Consider the following 19029-nt stretch of genomic DNA (forward strand, 5'->3'; position numbering starts at 1 on the left):
CAGCTCTTTCCTGAGTTGTGTAAACTGGGTCGGCCTCTGGCTGATACCGAGTTGGGACTCTGGGGATATCAGAGAATGTCATAAAATGTGCATTTAGGTTACATAGGAAGGAAAAAATACTGTAAAAAATTAGTATAGGTCAAAGGGAATGGGATCTATTCATAAATTTCACACTTCCTCTTCTAGCCAACCCCAAAACACATATAATATTTGATATAAAAATTCCTGGTGGCCAGTAGTTGCCTTAGAAAGAAACCATTCTTCCAACATAAATCAAGGTGAAGAAGTTAAGTAAATTCTCAAAGTGCCTGGAGTCAAATACAACTTGGAGAGGAGAGAGGATTTTTAATACATAAACAGAGTCGATCATGTTGGTGGTATTTGAAGAAATGAACAGAAAACTCTGAGACTTGAAGGGGAAAGGGTCTCATGGCTGATGCTGCTTTTGGTCTCTACTTTCTTGCTAGAGCTGGCTTCTGCAGGGAAAGAGTTCAGATGCAGGTTAACAAATTCTATTAACACGCAGGCTCCCAGATGACCCTGACTGGACTTCCAGCAGAGGAAGCAGGGTTAGTGGTGGATACTCAGGAGGTGCTGCAGGACTGGTCACAGAAATGTTCAGGAGGAGAGAAAAATCCAGGGCAGATGTTGACAGCTGGCAGAGGTCCAGAGAGGAGAGGGCAAGTCAGAGCGATAGGAGAAGGGAGCTGATGATGGATACAGAGGGACCAAGAAAGCATTTTTTGTTGCTTTGTCAGAGGCAGAGTCGGTTATGAGGGAAGGACAATTTCTTGAGTCTGTGCCCTCACAGGCAATGGGAAACCTGCAGCTGCCCTACTGTTCCCCATCCACTCCAACCCTTGGTCCCTTAGATGCTGTTTGCTAGGTAAAAATGTAGTTACTCTGATAAGGGAATGCACTGAGTGAGAGGAGTGCATTTAAAAAAAAAGTTTTGGCCGGCGCCACGGCTCAATAGGCTAATCCTCCACCTAGTGGCGCTGGCACACCAGGTTCTAGTCCCGGTCGGGGCGCTGGATTCTGTCCCGGTTGCCCCTCTTCCAGGCCAGCTCTCTGCTGTGGCCAGGGAGTGCAGTAGAGGATGGCCCAAGTGCTTGGGCCCTGCACCTGCATGGGAGACCAGGAGAAGCACCTGGCTCCTGCCATCGGATCAGCGCAGTGCACCGGCCGCAGCATGCTGGACGCGGCGGCCATTGGAGGGTGAACCAACGGCAAAAGGAAGACCTTTTTGTCTCTCTCTCTCTCACTGTCCATTCTGCTTGTAAAAAAAATGTTTTATTTGAAAGGCAGAGAGACATGGGGAGAGAGAGAGAGATCTTCTATTTGCTGGTTCACTGTCCAAATGCCTGCAACCGCTGGGGCTGGGCCTGACAGAAGCGAGGAGTTGTGAACTCCATCTGGGTCTCTCACGGGGTGGCAGGGACCAAGTGCTTGAGTGGTCACACCAGCTGCCTCCCAGGGCACACACTAGCAGGAAGTGGGAAGCTGGAACTGGAAGAGGAGCTGGGACTCCAGCCTAGGCAATGCAATCCAGGGTATGGGTGTCCAAGTGTCATCTTTTTTTTTTTTTTTTTTTTTTTTAATTTTTGACAGGCAGAGTAGACAGTGAGAGAGAGAGACAGAGACAGAGACAAAGGTCTTTCTTTACCATTGGTTCACCCTCCAATGGCCGCTGCGGCCCGTGCACCGCGCTGATCTGAAGCCAGGATCCAGGTGCTTCTCCTGGTTTCCCATGTGGGTGCAGGGCCCAGGCACTTGGGCCATCCTCCACTGCACTCCCTGGCCACAGCAGAGAGCTGGCCTGGAAGAGGGGCAACCGGGACAGAATCCGGAGCCCCAACTGGGACTAGAACCTGGTGTGCCGGCGCCGCAAGGCGGAGGATTAGCCTAGTGAGCCGTGGCACCGGCCTCCAAGTGGCATCTTAACTGTTATGCTAAACACCTACTTTCTGAACATGTATTTTAAAAGGTGGTGGTTTCTTGTAAAATTGATCTTAATTCCAATGGGCATCTAAAGTTGGGAATTTCTGATGCTGCTAATAGACCCATCCTGGCAGCAACCACCTTTCCATGGCTCTCAAATCAAATGAAGCCTGGAAAGGAGAACTAAATGTTATACTTGCCTGCTACTGGCATGGGATTGTGCCAAGTGCTTGTCACACATGATTATTACTCCATTTTACAGACTGGGTGATGGGGGTTAAGTTCAGAGAGGCTAGGCAGCCTGCATTCTACAAAGGTGGCTGCAACTGTATCTTCCATCTTTACACATTCTTGTAAAACAGGGTTCAGTAAAATTTTTCTTAAGTTTTGATTCTTAAATTTATTATTATTATTATTATTAAAGAGAGAGAGAGCTCCTATCCATTGTTTCATTCCCCAAATGCCTACAATGGCTTGGGGGCTAAAGCTGGGAGCCTGGGACTCAATACAGGTTTCCCACATGGGTGGCAAAAGACTCAACTACCTGAGCTATTCCCAGGTCTGCATCAGCAGGAAGCTGGAATCAGGAGCCAGAGGCTTAACTGCTAGGCCCAGTGGCTGTCCCAGCAAACTTTCTGTGTGAAGAGCCACACATTAAAAACTTTAGTCTCTGCGGACCATTCTGTTGGTCCTGACTACTCAGCTCTGTCACTGGCATAGCCATACACAATTTGTAATTGTACTGGCAAGGCTGTGCTCAAGAGCTGAGCTGGGCCTGCTCCAAGGGCCTCGGTTTGCCAATCTGTGCTCTGGAACTTTGCTACTTCCCATTGAGAGGTGAAGTCCAGTCTCCCCTTGAATCTGGGATGAGTTTGTGATTTGCTTGTAACCAAGACAGCAGGAAAGGCTACACCAGAAAAGCAGAAACAACTCTGCCAGCCACCCTGGAAGCAGTCCAGTTGTCCTGGGACCGCCATGTTGTAAGGAAGCCCAAGATGGCCCATGCGGCTGACCATACGCGGAAGCCTGTGGCCCCCTGAATGTGGAAGAGGGAGAGCTCAGCCAGCCCTCAGCTGTTCCCGCCCTTAGCTGACCACAGCTCAGGCGAGACTTGAGCTAGAACTCAGCGGAAGCTCTTCCCTCATTCCTGACCCACAGAGATGGAGAAATAACAGAATGCCTGCTGTCCTGTGAAGACTCTAAGTCTTAGAGCGGTTTGCTACAAAGAAACAAATAGAACATTGCCCCAAAACTAAGAGTGGAGGAGATGGCATTCACACTGAACCGGACCCCAATCATACACTCTTTGCATTATATGATTGTCTTCTAGCAGACTTTAAAAAAATATGGTAACATGTACATAATATAAAATTTGCACATTAACAGCTTGTCAGTGTCCAGTTCAGTGCTATTAAGTGCAGCCACACTGCTGTGCAACCATTGCCATCATCCCTCTCCAGAACCCTTGTTGACACAAACCAAAACTCGGGACCCATTAACAGCACCTCCACATTCCCCTTGCCCTTGGAAACCATCATGCTACATTCTGTCTCTGAATCTAACTACTCCAGGAATCCTACAGGGTCTGTCTTTTCTGAGACCAGCTTATTTCATTATCTATCTGTCTATCTATCTATCTATCTATATATATGTATATATTCCTTTTATATATATATATGACTCAAGAAGTGTGTTTTCATATTTACATATATATCTATATCTATATTTATATCTATATCTTTAGTCTTTGTCCCATAAATTGAAGATGCAACACATCCAAGGATGACCTCAGCAGCAGCAGTTACTCCCACAATTACAGTTTACAGTGTCTGGCCTCTAAAGAGCTCTGACAAGAGAGAACTCCATGACTCAAGAATAAGACAAGGCTATTTCAGGGCTGGCTTGTGGTGCGGTAGGTTAATCCTCTGCCTGTGGTGCTGGCATCCCATATGGGTGCCGGTTCTAGTCCCGGCTGCCCCTCTTTCAATCCAGCTCTCTGCTATGGCCTGGGAAAGTAGTAGGAGATGGCCCAAGTGCTTGGGCCCCTGCACCCATGTGGGACACCCAGAAGAAGCTCCTGGCTCCTTGATTCAGATTGGCACAGCTCTGACCGTTGCGGCCACCTGGGGAGTGAACCAGCAGATGGAAGACCTCTCTCTCTGTCTCTCCCTCTCACTGTCTGTAACTCTACCTCTCAAATAAATAAATAATAATAATAAAAGGCTATTTGGGTTGGTTAAACTTGTGGCCTGCTTGACTTCCCTATCAGAGCCATGCCTTGAGCATGAAATCATTTCCATCACACAGGTCTTTCAATGTTCACCAAACATAGACACTCTGTCTGCTCTTATTTCCCCTGGGTCTAGGGAGTGCAGTGACTTCGTGGAATTTCTGGATGTAATGATGTATCAAATAACAAACCCTCTGTGGGGCGTCGGCTCTAGGGTGGGTGAGCCCTGAAAGTGGTTATCTCCCCACACAGACCACAGAGAACCCTTTGGTGGCTTCTGTGGCCTTCTCTGCCTTCCTCTTATCCCTACCCGAGACAGTTAGACAAGTTCAAGGTCTGTCTCACCCTCCCTACCCTATCCACAGCCCACTGGTTGTACCAAGAAGGAATGGAGGTGATTTTTAAAAATCTCTCTGGGTCCTAGCCCACTGTTGTGGGTTGAATTATGTCCCCCCACCCCAAATTCTTAAGTTGAAGTTCTAAATCATAGTACCTTAGAATGTGACTGTTCTTGCAGACAGGGTCTTTTAAAAGGTGAGTAATGTCATTACAGGGGGCCCTAACTCCAGTTTGACTAGTGTCGTAGGGTAGGTGTTGTGTAGTGGTGGGTTAAGCTGCCACTTGAGATACCCACATCCGACACTGGAGTACTAGGAATCAAGCCCTGCCTCCACTTCTGATCCTGTTGCCTGCTAATGCACACCTTGGAAGGTAGCAGATGATGGCTTAAGCGCTTGGGCTCCAGCCATCCACATGGGAGACATGGATGGAGTTCTAGCTCTTGGGTTCAGCCTTGTTCAACTCTGGCTGCTGCAGGCATTTGGGAAGTGAACCAGCAGATGAGAAATTTCTGTCTTTCCTCCCTCTCCCTCTTTCTTTGTCACTGTCTTTCAAATAGATAAAAACAAAAGAAACAGCCGGCGCCGTGGCTCACTAGGCTAATCCTCCGCCTAGCGGCACCGGCACACCGGGTTCTAGTCCTGGTCGGGGCGCCGTATTCTGTCCCGGTTGCCCCTCTTCCAGGCCAGCCCTCTGCTGTGGCCAGGGAGTGCAGTGGAGGATGGCCCAGGTGCTTGGGCCCTGCACCCCATGGGAGACCAGGAAAAGCACCTGGCTCCTGGCTCCTGCCATCGGATCAGCGCGGTGCGCCGGCCGCAGCGCGCCGGCCGCGGCGGCCATTGGAGGGTGAACCAACGGCAAAGGAAGACCTTTCTCTCTCTGTCTCTCTCTCTCACTGTCCACTCTGCCTGTCAAAAAAAAAAAAAAAAAAAAAAAAAGAAACAAAAAAAGAAGCACCAGGGATGCACATTCGCAGACTAACTGATGACACAGGGAAGACAGCCACGTCCAGGCCAAGGAGAGGCCTGCAGAGACACAAGCCTGTCAATATCTTGATCCAGAATGATGAGAAAGTATATTTCTGCAGTTTTAAGCTACCCTGTAGGTGGTGCTTTGTTATGGCAGCCTGGGATGACCATTGTACCCACCAACAGAAAGTTCACAGCCTTAAGGCTAAGATCAGCTCAGAACAGTTCTGCAGGTAATAACCAGGTATTTCAAAAGGCGGGAATCTAGCCTTTTAGCACAGTTCCTCCATCTGCATCTTCCCCAGTGACCTGTGACTAGGTGAGTCAAAACAGGGAAAAATGTGGCTTTACCCTTCTGAGCTGGCATCTGGTATATCCTGATGCTGTTTTGGTTTATCTGGGGTGGGGGGTATGGGATGGTGGGATACCTGCTGAAGTATAAGCAGGTGGTAAGATGTATCCTACGTCCCTAAAGATACCCAAGTCCTAATCCTTGAATATGATGCCTTACATGGAAAAGGGGATTTTGTGGATTGAATTAGGAATATTTTTTTTTTAATTTGACAGGGAGAGTTAGACAGTGAGAGAGAGACAGAGAGAAAGGTCTTCCTTCTGCTGGTTCACCCCCCCCCCCCAAAATGGCTGCTATGGCTGGCGCGCTGCACTGATCCGAAGCCAGGAGCCAGGTGCTTCCTCCTGATCTCCCATGCGGGTGCAGGGCCCAAGGATTTGGGCCATCCTCCATTTTCTTCCAGGGCCACAGCAGAGAGCTGGACTGGAAAAGGAGCAACTGGGACTAGAACTGGCGCCCATATGGGATGCCGGTGCCGCAGGTGGAGTATTAACCAAGTGAGCCATGGTGCCGGCCCCTGAATTAGGAATCTTAAAACCAAATTGATGTCCTGGATTATCTGGGTAGGTCCAATATAATCATCAGGGTCCTTCTAAGTGGGAGGCAGGAGGGCCAGAAACAAAGATGATGATTTGGTGATGGAAACAGTGTGTGTGTGTGTGTGTGTGTGTGTGTGTGTATGAAAGAGAGAGAGAGGTCTGAAGATGTTACACTGTTGCTGGCTGTGAGGATGGAGGAAGGGGCCACAAGCTAAGGAATGCTGGAAGCCTCTAGAAGCTGGAAAGGCAATGAAAGCCCCACTAATCCATTTCCCAATTATCTCATGAAGTTTGTGAAATTTGTTCCAAAACAACACAGGCAGTAAGGGTGGTAGTCTTAAAGAACAGCTGCTGTCACGTATGAACAGGTAGTGAACATGCCCAGAAATGTAAAGAGAAGAATTTGGAGCTTCTGTCCCTGTGGCAGCAGCTCTTAAAGGGTGGTCTCCTGGCCTGCAATGTTGGCAGCACCTGAGAACCTGGGGTGCGAGAACCTGGGGTGCGAATCCTCTTAGGGCCCCTCACAGCCCTATGGGATCAGAGACGATAGCTCATGGTTCTGATACACACTGAGGTTGCCTTAAAAACAAATGACCTGGCTATTTGCCACCTTGCAAGACGGTGGGTGACAAATCTCCAAAGCCAGACACTAAGAAGAAACCTCAAGGCAAGGATGCTAATGACGCCGGTAGCAAGGTTAAAAGGAGCAAGCCCAAGAAGGGGAAGCCCCACTGCAGCCGAGACCCTGTCCTCATGGGCAGAACTGGCAGATACTCCTGATCCACTCTGTATTCCAGGAAGGCCACACACAAGAAGTGCTCAGCTCTGAATACACCAGAAACTACTCAGGAAACTCAGCCCAGGTCTCCTATGTGGGCAGCAGGGTCCCGAGTACTTGATCCATCACCTGCTGCCTCCCAGGTGTGCACCAACAGGAAGCTGGATAGGAAGCAGAGCTGGGTCTTAAACTTGGGCCCTCTGATAGGGGATGCAGGTTTCCCAAGCCTGTTTGCAACTGCTGTGCCAGCCATCCCCAACCGCCAACTCCATGAACTTTTCGAAGATCCTTTGTAAACTCCCATAAACGATTCTGTGTACATGAATCACCCACCTAAACGGAGACTTCAGTGCATTTTGAAATTGTGCTAACCCCATTGCTCCCAGAGGGTCTTCAAGGCCAGGAAAAAGTTGTCTAGAGACTGAGGGTGTCTTTCTTTGCTTCCAGCTTTGGAAGCTTTGGAGGCTTTGGCTGGGTGTGGAGTGGGTGCTCCCCTGCTCTCATCGGACATAACCATGACCCCTCAGTGGGCCTGGCCTCCCCTCCTGCTAGCGGGGCCGCCACATCCCTCGGCAGCCTGTGAAGCACCTCACCTGGGCAAGTGGCAGCCTTTGAGATGAGACCGATGCAGAAGCCAGAGTAAATGGAAACCAGCCTTGCCAAGTCACTGCTGCTCCACCTTCCTCGTGATGCACAAAGTGGGCCTGTTCTGCGCTGGGGGACAGGGGGCCTGACGTCCACAGTGCCGACCACATGGCTGTGAGCATGGATTGGTGCTGCGGGGTGGGTGGTGGAGCCCACAAGTGCAGCCCCTGCGTCCTGGGCAGCGCCGCTCACTGGTCGTGTGCAGGGACGGGCTCTGCACGTCCCACGGGTGCCCTGTATCCTCGGTGGATGAGGCATGGTCCCAGCTCCCCTGCTGCTGTCGCAAGGCTTTCCCTCGGCTCCCTTAGGAGAGCATGCCAACATCAGGGAGGCTGCGCCGGCCTCTGGAATTCCAGAGTCGGCAGTCTGGCCCAGATTGCAAATCCATCTCCTCAGATCCCACCAACTATAAGATTTACCCTTCTTCAAAGGGAAAAGTTTATTTGGTCCTGTTCACTCCACCTGCCCCAAAAGAGTTTAATTTTTTTTTTAAGAGTCAAGATGTACCCAAAAGAAATGATCAAGAACACAGGACAGGGTCGGCTCCATGGCGCAGGTTAATCCTCCGCCTGCGGCGCCAGCATCCCATGTGGGCACTGGTTCTAGTCCCGGCTGCTCTTCTGCTGATCCAGCTCTCTGCTGTGGCCTGGGAAAGCAGAAGATGGCCCAAGTCTTTGGGCCCCTACACCCACATGGGAAGATCCGGAGGAAGCACCTGGCTCCTGGCTTCAGATAGGCATAGCTCTGGCCATTGCGGCCAGATGGACGGAACCAATGGACGGAAGACCTTTGTCTCTGTCTCTCCCTCTCACTGTCTATAACTCTACCTATCAAATAAATAAAATCTTGGAAAAAAAAAAACACAGGGCACTAACAGGTGAAAGATTGTTTGGCCCCCTTTACGACTCAGATTTACTCCTTTGCTTGTTTAACTTAGGATGGCTATATTACATCTCAGGCCATGTGGACCCAAGGGTACCTCGGGGAGCACAGTTTTCTAAATTCCAAGAAGCAGACCAGAGAGACCCACCCAGGTGCTTCACTGCCTGCCCTAAAGCCCCCAAATAATGGACTGCCACAGGTGCTCCCAGAATCAAAGTCTTTCCACCTCTCACAGAGGGCGCCAGACCGGGCGCCAGCCTCCAGCCCTGGCATTGCCTGCTGCATGCCCCAGCCCTTCCCGCTGCAAAGCCCCCTGCGGTGCTCTCTACCCCTCACTTCTGTTAGGAGGTGGTGGCCTCCTGCTCTCCCAAGCAGGGTTCTCACCCCTTCAAAGAAACCCAGCCCTAGGTATTACATATCTAATAATTCTTTTTGTGTACATTTTTTAAAAATTAAGATTTTTTGAAAGGCAGAGGGGTGAGAGACAGGGAGACAGACAGAGACAGAGAGATGAAGAAAGAGCTTCCTCTCATCTGTTGGTTCATTCTCCAAATACTCACAGCATCCAAGTCCAGCCCAGGCTGAAGTCAGGAGCCAGGAATTTGTTTCCTACATGGGTGGCAGGGGCCCAGGTACTTGGACCATCATCTGTTGCCTTCCCAGGTGTATTAGTAGGAAGCTGGATCAGAAACAGAGCAGCCAGGACTTTAACTGGTGCATGGAGTGAGATGCTGGTGTTGCTAGCAGACTTAACTCAATCCAGGTCTCTCGTCTGGGTGGCAGGGGCCCACCACTTGTATTTGTACCTGCTGTCTACTAGAACGTGGGTGTGCATTAACAGAAGCTGGGGTTGGGAGCTGGGTTTCAAACACAGGCAGTCTGATTTGGGATATGGGCATCTTAACTGGCATCTGAGCCGCTAGACAAAATGCCTTAATGATTTTTATGACTGCCAAGTTCTACTACTGTTTAGATGATTATATAAGGAATGGACACATCAGACTTACTCATCTTGGGGCCAAACCTACATGCAGTTGGTTTTGTATTTTTCTGTCATCACACTCTGTTAGAGTGTGTGTGTGTGTGTGTGTGTGTGTGTGTGATTGTTTCAGGTGACGCACACGCTGCTTCATACTGGGAAGGTTCTTCAGATTTCTATTGTGCACTCGGTGCCTCAAACAGAAAATAATCATAGGCTAAATTTGTCAGTTACCTCCCAAAAGGTAAGATTTGGGGTAATTTAAAACATTCACCATAGAGAATGTTTTCAGGCAGTTAAAGCAAAAGCATAAATTTTATTTCTGAGGGATGAAACATAGATTTGTGGTCACCTCGCTTTGGAGACAGAAGGTGGAGAGTGACTGCTAAAGTTGCGGTGATGGCTGTGTAACCCTGTGGACACACTACTAAACAGTGACTTGTACACCTTGAATGAATGAGCTTCATGGTATGTGAATTCTATTTCAATACAGCCATGAAAAATTTAATTATGACAGAATGGAATGGTCTCATATAATGTAACCCTAAGATTTTATTAGTGCTGGTAATTTTCCATAGATTGCTTCTGGTGTGTGATTACTTAAATATGCTCTTGAGAAGAATGGACTGAACATGGTATAAGGCTTCAAAGCTCAAGGAAGACCCTGACCAGGTCTCAAGCATGCGAATGAAGCAAGCAGGTTTTCAGTCCAGTGTTTTGTCAGTTTTGTTTGCATTTTCACCCTGTAGTGCAGATTCATGGGGTAGAGAGGACTGCTGTAACGTATCAGTCACATTGTCCTATCTCTGCAGTTATTCTACCTTATGCTACCATCCTTAACGTTAGCCCGTTGATTCTCCAATAGGTGAGCATATCAGAGTCTCGAAGAAGAAGAACATGGAGAGTGTATAGATTTTGTAACTTGTAGCCGGCGCCGTGGGCTTACTAGGCTAATCCTCTGCCTTGCGGCGCCGGCACACCGGGTTCTAGTCCTGGTCGGGGCGCTGGATTCTGTCCCGGTTGCCCCTCTTCCAGGCCAGCTCTCTGCTGTGGCCAGGGAGTGCAGTGGAGGATGGCCCAAGTGCTTGGGCCTTGCACCCCATGGGAGACCAGGATAAGTACCTGGCTCCTGCCATTGGATAAAATAAGATAAAAAAAAAGATTTTGTAACTTGAAATGGTTTGTATTAAATTAATATTTTGTTGTGGGCATTTGCTATGATCTGGTTTGTCCTCTCCTCAACTCATGCTAAAATTTCTCAACCCAATGCATTGTTGTTGGGAGGTGGTAGGAATGATTAGGTCACTGACAGAGATTAGTTAACTTGAGGGCAAGTGGTTACAAAGCAAGGCTGCCCCTCCTATTTTCTCTCTTCCACACACACCTGCTTTCCCTTCTACATTTTTGCCATGCTATGATGCAGCATAAGGCCCTCATCAGATGTAGCCAAAAGTCTTTTTGCATCTGTGGATCCATGAGCTAAGTAAACTTCTTCCCTTCATAAACTATGCAGTCTCAAATATTCTGTGATAGCAACAGAAAGTAAAGACAGAGTTTCTTCTCTCTCTTTCTGAAATATTCTTAAAGAATTATTACAAATTAATATCCTGTAGCCATCAGCACACCAGAAGACCCCAGGCCATATCCCCACTACATTTTATGGACCATAATAATTCTCTCTCCAGCCCCAGAATAACCACTCTCTTGATGTTTGTCATTATATTTCCTTGCCATTTTAAAAATAGTTTTTACTGGGGATGGCACTGTGGCATAATGGGTAAAGCTGCCACCTGTGATACCGGAATTCCATATAGGAGCCCGTTTGACTCCTGGCTGCTCCACTTTTGATCCAGCTCTCTGCTGGTGTGCCTGAGAAAGCAGCAGAGGATGGCCCAGGTACTGTGGTCTCTGCACCCATGTGTCAGACCTGGAAGAAGCTTCTGGCTCCTGGATTCGGATCAGCCCACCTCTGGATTTTGTGGCCATTTGGGGAATGAACCAGCAGATGGAAGATCCCTCTCTCTCTCTGTAACTCTGTCTTTCAAATAAATCAGTATTTTTTTAAAACAAGTTTTTGGCATTTCTGCATGCATTCCTAAACAAGACAGCTTAATTATACATGAAGGATCTCTATAAATGAGATCCCAGTGGAAACAGGGGCCATCAAAGAAGGAGGTACTTTTCTCTGAAGGAAGGAGAGAACTTCCACTCTGCTTATGGCCCTGTCTAAACACTGACAGAGATCACTGACTCAAAGGCTTCCATAACCTTGGCAGCTCATATAAACAGCGTCGGTGATCACTGACGTCATACATAAGAGTGTTAATTGTCACTATGCACTTACTTCCCATGCAGGATCTCTGTCCTTATTGAGTTGTACTATGAAAGTTAACTGTAAAACTTGTTCTCAGTTTTTTTTTTTTTTTTTTTTTGACAGGCAGAGTGGACAGTGAGAGAGAGAAACAGAGAGCAAGGTCTTCCTTTGCCGTTGGTTCACCCTCCAATGGCCGCCTCAGCCAGCGCGCTGCGGCTAGTGCACCACGCCGATCTGAAGGCAGGAGCCAGGTGCTTATCCTGGTCTCCCATGGGGTGCAGGGACCAAGGACTTGGGCCATCCTCCACTGCACTCCCTGGCCACAGCAGAGAGCTGGCCTGGAAGAGGGGCAACCGGGACAGAATCCGGCACCCCGACCAGGACTAGAACCCAGTGTGCCGGCACCACAAGGCGGAGGATTAGCCTAGTGAGCCGCGGCGCCGGCCGTTCTCAGTTGTTTTATACTTTGTGTGTGTGGGTGCAAATTGTTGAAGTTTTTACTTATTATAGAGTTGGTCTTCTGTATATAAAGTTAATTAAAAATGAATCTTAATGAAGAATGGGATGGGAGAGGCAGGAGGATGTGGGATGGGAGTGGGGGTGGAAGGGTGGGTATGAGGGGGAAGAATCACTATATTTCTAAAGTTGTACTTACGAAATTTGTATTGATTTAATAAAAGGTTTCTTAAAAATTGGCAAGTTTATTGTGGTGCAAACATTTTTGGAAATTCATGTATTTTTTCATAATGTGCAGTTTCATGAATTTTTTGAAGACCCCTTCATATTTGGCTTTGTGAAATTAAAATTACAAGAGGTCACTGTTCTGGATTAACTAAGAGGCTAACACTATAAATGGAGACAGTCATGCTGAAGTTGCCCATCACCAAGATGAAACTTAACTGTTCATCTGTCCATTCCAGAAATCAGGATTGGAGATAACAGCCGAATTTCACAGGCAGGCCATTTTCAGTTGGCATGGCATGAAACTTCCTCTGCTCTAATCTAATCTGTTCTACTCAAAAAAGGTAACCTAAAGTCACCTCATGTCAACCAATCAGTTTCTTCCTTTTCATTTTAAAAAAGATTTATCTGTTTACTTACTTGAAAGGCAGAGTGATAAAGAAAGGCAGAAAGAGAGAGAGAGAGAGAGAGCTTCCATCTGCTTGTTTGCTTCCCCAAATGGCTATAATATACCCAAGCCTGGGCCAGGCTGAAGCCAGGAGCCAGGATCTTCATCCAGCTCTCCTATGTGGGTGGCACTTGGACCACCATTTGCTGCCTCCCAGGTGTGTTAGCAGGGAACTGGATTGGAAGTGAAGGACCTGGGGTTTGAACCAGCATTCTAATTCAGGGTGTGGGTCTCAAGTAGTTGTTTAACACAATGCACCACCGCCACACACACAGACACACACACACAGACACACACACACACAAGCGCACCAATCATTTACTTTTTGACTGTTCTGGCTTCCAGTCTTGTCTTACAAGGAAAATAGGCACATTAGCAGACAGCTGAATTGGAATTGGAGCCACTGGGTCTGGGGAGCAACAGCATGGCAGGGGGAGGCTTTACCTGCTGCGCCACAGTGCTGGCCCGGCTCACTTAATCCTACTTTATGGAATGAAGTGTTGCCTGATTTAAGAATTGAAAAACAGGGGCTGGCGTTGTAGGGAGACCTGGAAGAAGCTCCTGGCTCCTGGCTCAGCTCTGGCCATTATGGACCATCTGAGGAATGAACCAGCAGATGAAAGATTCTCTCTCTGTCTCTCCCTCTCTCTCTGTAACTCTCTCTGCCTTTCAAAAAAGATAAATAATTTGAGTAGTGGGCAAAGCCACCGCCTGCAGTGCCAGCATCCCATATGGGCACCAGTTCGAGACCCGGCTGCTCCACTTCCCATCCAGCTCTCTGCTATGGCCTGGGAAAGCAGTAGAAGATGGCTCAAGTCATTGGGCTCCTGCACCCACGTGGGAGACCTGGAAGAAGCTCCTGGCTCCTGGCTTTGGATCAGCGCAGCTCTGGCTGTTGGGAGTTCCATTCACTGGGGAGTGAACCAGCAGATGGAGGACCTCTCTCTCTCTCTGCCTCTCCTCTCTCTGTGTAACTGTGGCTTTCAAGTAAAATATATAAATCTTTAAAAATAAATAAATAAATAATTTGGAAAAGAAAACCAATTAAAATCTTTAAACGAAGGGCTGGCATGGTGGTGCAGTGGGTTAAACCACTGCTTGCACTACTGGTATCCCATATCACGTGCTGGTTCAAGTCCTGGCTAGTTTGCTTCTGATCCAGCTTCCTGGTGATGGTGGCAGTGAATGATGGACTTGAACTGGCACTCATATAGGATACAGCAGCTTAACCTGCTGTGCCTTAATGCTGGCCCCCTGCTTAGTTATTTTAAAACTGTGTATTTCATATGATTATGTCTTATTTCCCTTAAGCATAAGAATCCTTCTGTGAATGTAGAAGTGTTTCATTCTTTTTCTTTCATTTTACTGGCTAGTCTAAAAATCAAAGCTCACATGTTTACTTTATTGATTTCTAGAGTTAATCAATACCCTTAACCTCTTCTTAGAAAATATATGGCACTTAAAACACTATAACTCAATTTATTCTTCTGATTTATGCTGCTTCTGTAACATATTTCTTAGTTCTGAGGTGTTTTTATTTATTTATTTATTTTTAAAGATTTATTTATTTATCTGAAAGTCAGAGTAAGAGAGAGAGTAACATAGAGAGGCAGAGAGAGAGAGAGAGAGAGAGAGAGGTCTTCCATCCGCTGGTTCACTCCCCAACTGGCCGAAATGGCTGGAGCTGTGCCGATCCAAAGCCAGGAGCTAGGAGCTTCTTCTGGGTCTCCCACCTGGGTGCAGGTGCCCAAACACCTGGGCCATCTTCTACTGCTTTCCCAGGCCATAGCAGAGAGCTGGATTGGAAGTGGAGCAGTTGGACCAGCGCCCATATGGGATGTTGTCGCTTCAGGCCAGGGTGTTAACTCACTGCACCACAGCGCCAGCCCCCATTGATGTGTTTTTAAATAAGCGGACTTTGATATGATTGTTTTACACTAGCAATGCCCAGCTATCACTATCCATTACTCTTCATTCTTCCTGCACGTCAGATCCTCCATCAGAGTTCACTTTCCTTTTACCTAAAATACATCGTTTGCAAGTCTCTCCAGGGGTGGTCCACCGTCTTTGTTTATAGGTGTCTTTACTTTGCCTTCATGCATAAGACCTTGCAGATTGACAGTTATTTTCATGTAGGACATTAAAGGCACGGTCTCTGACTTTCACTGCTGTCAGTCTTCGAGTTCACTGAAGTTAACCTATCCCTTTACCTCCAGCTCCTTTGAAGATCACTATGACTTGTCCAATCTGACATTGACTACTTCTGTTCTTTCTCCTTGGGATTTGTTGAACTTCCTCAATATGGATTGTTTATTTTTTTAATCACCTCTGTCTCATTTTCTCTATATTCTCTTTTAGGCACTCTGATTAAGCATACACTTTATTTTTTTATTCTACTATTCATGTAAGTTAGCATGTCTTTGATGTTTTTATATCTTTGTCACCTTTGTTGAAATTCCTATAATCATTTCTGCCTGTCCTTCAGCTGTTCATTTCTCTACAGCTCTACTTGTTGCTAATTCTGTGGAGTTTTTTATTTCAATGTTTCTAATTTCTAGAATTTTGTTTCTTTAAAAAAATAGTCATTCAACTACTAGTTTCTTGTTCCCTGCACATCTTCTAAAGTTTGTCTTTTATTTATTTATGCATAACATGCCTATTCGTATTACAGCAATTCTAATAATGTAACATTGTAATCCATGGTGGATCTTTTCTCACTCATGGTGCTGTGTTTCACAGTATAATTGATTACTTCTGACAGTGAGTGGATCGCTTTCCTTGGGATCTTATTTTGGAAAGTGATTTGTGGATTAGAAAAATACTCATTTAGGGGCCGTTGCTGTGACATAGCAAGTAAAACTGCCACCTGCAGGGCCAGCATCCCATATGGGCACTGGTTTGAGGCCCGGCTGTTTGACTTCCAATTCAGCTCTCTGTTAATGAACTTAGGAAAGCAGTGAAAGATGGCTGAAGTGCTTGGACCCCTATACCCATGTGGGAACCCAGAAGAAGCTCCTGGCTCCAGGGTTCAGCCTGGTCCAGCCCTGGCCGTTGTGGCCGTTTGGGGAGTGTACCAGTGGATGGAAGACCTGTCTCTCTTCCCTTCTCTCTTTCTCTCTCTCTCTGCATCTCCCTCTCTCCAACTCTGACTTTCAAATAAAATAAATAAATCTTAAAAAAATATATCATTCATAGTCTGAGGTCCTTTGGACCACTCAGGTAATGCAAATTTGGGCCAAAGATATATAAATAACATTTGTGAATGGTTATAACTTCTCATGAATGGATGGATAATCTTTCACCTTAGTAGTATGACAGGTTTTTGTTTATTTTCTAGTTGAGGGTGATAAGTGAATCATATGGGAATGGCTACTTTCTGGTTCATCCTTTCCTTTAGGGAATAATCGTTTTCAGGCTCTAGTTTTATGAACAGGATTTTCCCATTAGGTTTTCCCTGGGCAGGCTTTGGGCTGTAATGTGTTGGCTTCTTCCTTTGCTACGAGACCATCAGACCCCAAGCTTATGATCAGCCTGCATTGCCAATGCTCTCAGGGCAGGAGCACCTTCATTGTTTTGGTTACTTCTCCAAGGTCCTGCTTTCTAATTACTCTTTAGCAGACTCATCAGATATTTGATGTTTTGAAGAAATGAGTGTACGAGCAGATGCTCCTTAGTTTATGATGGCATTAAATCCTATAAACCCATGGTAAACTGAAAACATCTGTAAGTCAAAAACGTACTCAAGACACCCAGTCTATGGAGCACCCCAGCTTCGCCACACCACAGACTGCAGAATCCCAGCTGTTGACCCTGTGCTCGTGGGGCTGAGTTGGAACTGCGATGCCCTGTTGCTACCTGGCATTGTGAGAAAGTCATCATGCACTGCGAATGGCTAGCTCAGGAGAAGATGAACGCTCCAAATCTGAAGTATGCTTTCTACTTAATGTATATTGCTTTTGCACCATTGTAAAGTTGAAAAATCCTTAAGTCAATCATTGTAAGTCAGGGCCTGTGTGTGTGTGTGTGATTTATTCCTTCTTGCCCTAAACCCAGTGGGAGGTTTGTCTGAATGATACAGCCTGCCATATTACTACAAATGAAAGCCTCTCAGAGCACAATTTTACATTTAGCAAAGTAAGTGTCCTAAATCTAATTACAAGGGCTGGAGTGGGAAGACATAAGAGAGGCCCATCAGTTAACAGCTAAGGCCCCTAACCAACAAACACTATTCCACATTTCTGAATCCATTTTAAAATTTGACTTGAAACCCCTGATGGCCATGCCCCTGGGCTCCAGGGCCTCCTGTTTATGTATACACTTTTTGGACTATTAACTTCAACCAATCGAGAAACAACTTCTTCCCCTTACAGACTTTCCTATCCCAAAGCTGTCCCTACATCTCAGTATCCCATCCCTCATATCTATAACCAATGTGAGTTCAACATAAACAGCTTTTGCTTTCCTTCCCCAAATTTTCATTGTCAAAAATGCTCTTGGCTCCTCCGTAGGTCCAACAAATGTATCTCCCACCTCTATGTAGCCTTGCTGCTGGGAGCTGTAGAACGTGTCCCAGGACCTGATCTTTCTCCCGAATAGCAGCTGTGATGGCTCAATAAACCCTTTTATTTCAGAGAAACTTCAGTCCCAGTAGTTCCAGATTAACCTTCCCTTAGAGGACTGTATCAGAATTTCAGAAAAGAAGATAGTGATTTCTGCCAGGAGTATTTAGATGTATGTATGCGTCAAACATCAAAATGTAGCTCAGAATTTTAAAAAGGTGAGAAGCACTATTCTGTCCTCTTTTCTAAAACCTCATTGAGGGGCCAGCGCTGTGGCATTGCGGGTAAAGCCTCTGCCTGCAGTGCTGGCATCCCATATGAGTGCTGGTTTGAGACCCGGCTGCTCTACTTCTTTTTTATTTTTTTTTATTTTTATTATTATTTTTTTTTGACAGGCAGAGTGGACAGTGAGAGAGAGAGAGACAGAGAGAAAGGTCTTCCTTTGCCGTTGGTTCACCCTCCAATGGCTGCCGCGGCCAGCGCGATGCGACCGGCGCACCGCGCTGATCCGATGGCAGGAGCCAGGAGCCAGGTGCTTTTCCTGGTCTCCCATGGGGTGCAGGGCCCAAGCACCTGGGCCATCCTCCACTGCACTCCCGGGCCACAGCAGAGAGCTGGCCTGGAAGAGGGGCAACCGGGACAGAATCCGGCGCCCCGACCGGGACTAGAACCCGGTTTGCCGGCGCCGCTAGGCGGAGGATTAGCCTAGTGAGCCGCGGCGCCGGCCTCCGGCTGCTCTACTTCTGATCCAGCTCTCTGCTATGGCCTGGGAAAGCAGTATAAGATGGCCCAAGTGCTTGGGTCCCTGCACCCTCATGGGAAATCCAGAAGAAGCTCCTGGCTCTGGTTTTGGATCGGCCCAGCTCCACCCATTGCCACCATCTGGAGAGTGAATCAGCGGATGGAAGATCAATCTCTTTGTCTTTCTCTGCCTCTGCCTCTGCTTCTCTGTAACTCTGCCTTTCAAATAAATTAATTAATTAAAAAAAACTTCATTGAAATTGAAATTCGAAGAAATTTTACACATTTTGGGTCACTGACTTCTTAGGTAAATCTGTGGAAAACTATAGACACTCTTCTCCAGAGATAACTCACATGTGCACACAAGCATAAATTCTGATTATGATTGCAGCTGGTTTAAGGGATCCTCTTAAGTCTATTAGTGAGTGAATCCATAGTAAAAATTTAAGTTTGTAAAATCTTGAGTATGACTCAAATTTGCATAAATAAAGGAATGGTTAAATAGACTTTGGCCCTCCATAAAAACAGAATGTTGTGCCAACATTAAAAAGGAAGTAACTCTCTGTATATTAATATTGACATATTTTAAAGATCTGATGTCAATTGAGAGGAGCAAATTAAAGAGAACATTAG

The 19029-nt window shown here is 46.8% G+C and overlaps 2 protein-coding genes across 29 annotated transcripts in view; one reads left to right on the plus strand and one right to left on the minus strand.

The window, feature by feature from the left end:
• DLGAP1 (DLG associated protein 1) overlaps nucleotides 1-19029 on the minus strand; it is a 1071624-nt gene that overhangs the window by 98145 nt on the left and 954450 nt on the right. The window lies entirely within an intron of this gene.
• LOC108177130 (uncharacterized) overlaps nucleotides 1-19029 on the plus strand; it is a 69609-nt gene that overhangs the window by 19869 nt on the left and 30711 nt on the right. The window lies entirely within an intron of this gene.

The sequence above is a fragment of the Oryctolagus cuniculus genome, chromosome 10, assembly GCF_964237555.1.
Source record: "Oryctolagus cuniculus chromosome 10, mOryCun1.1, whole genome shotgun sequence".
In the NCBI taxonomy this organism is placed as follows: Eukaryota; Metazoa; Chordata; class Mammalia; order Lagomorpha; family Leporidae; genus Oryctolagus; species Oryctolagus cuniculus.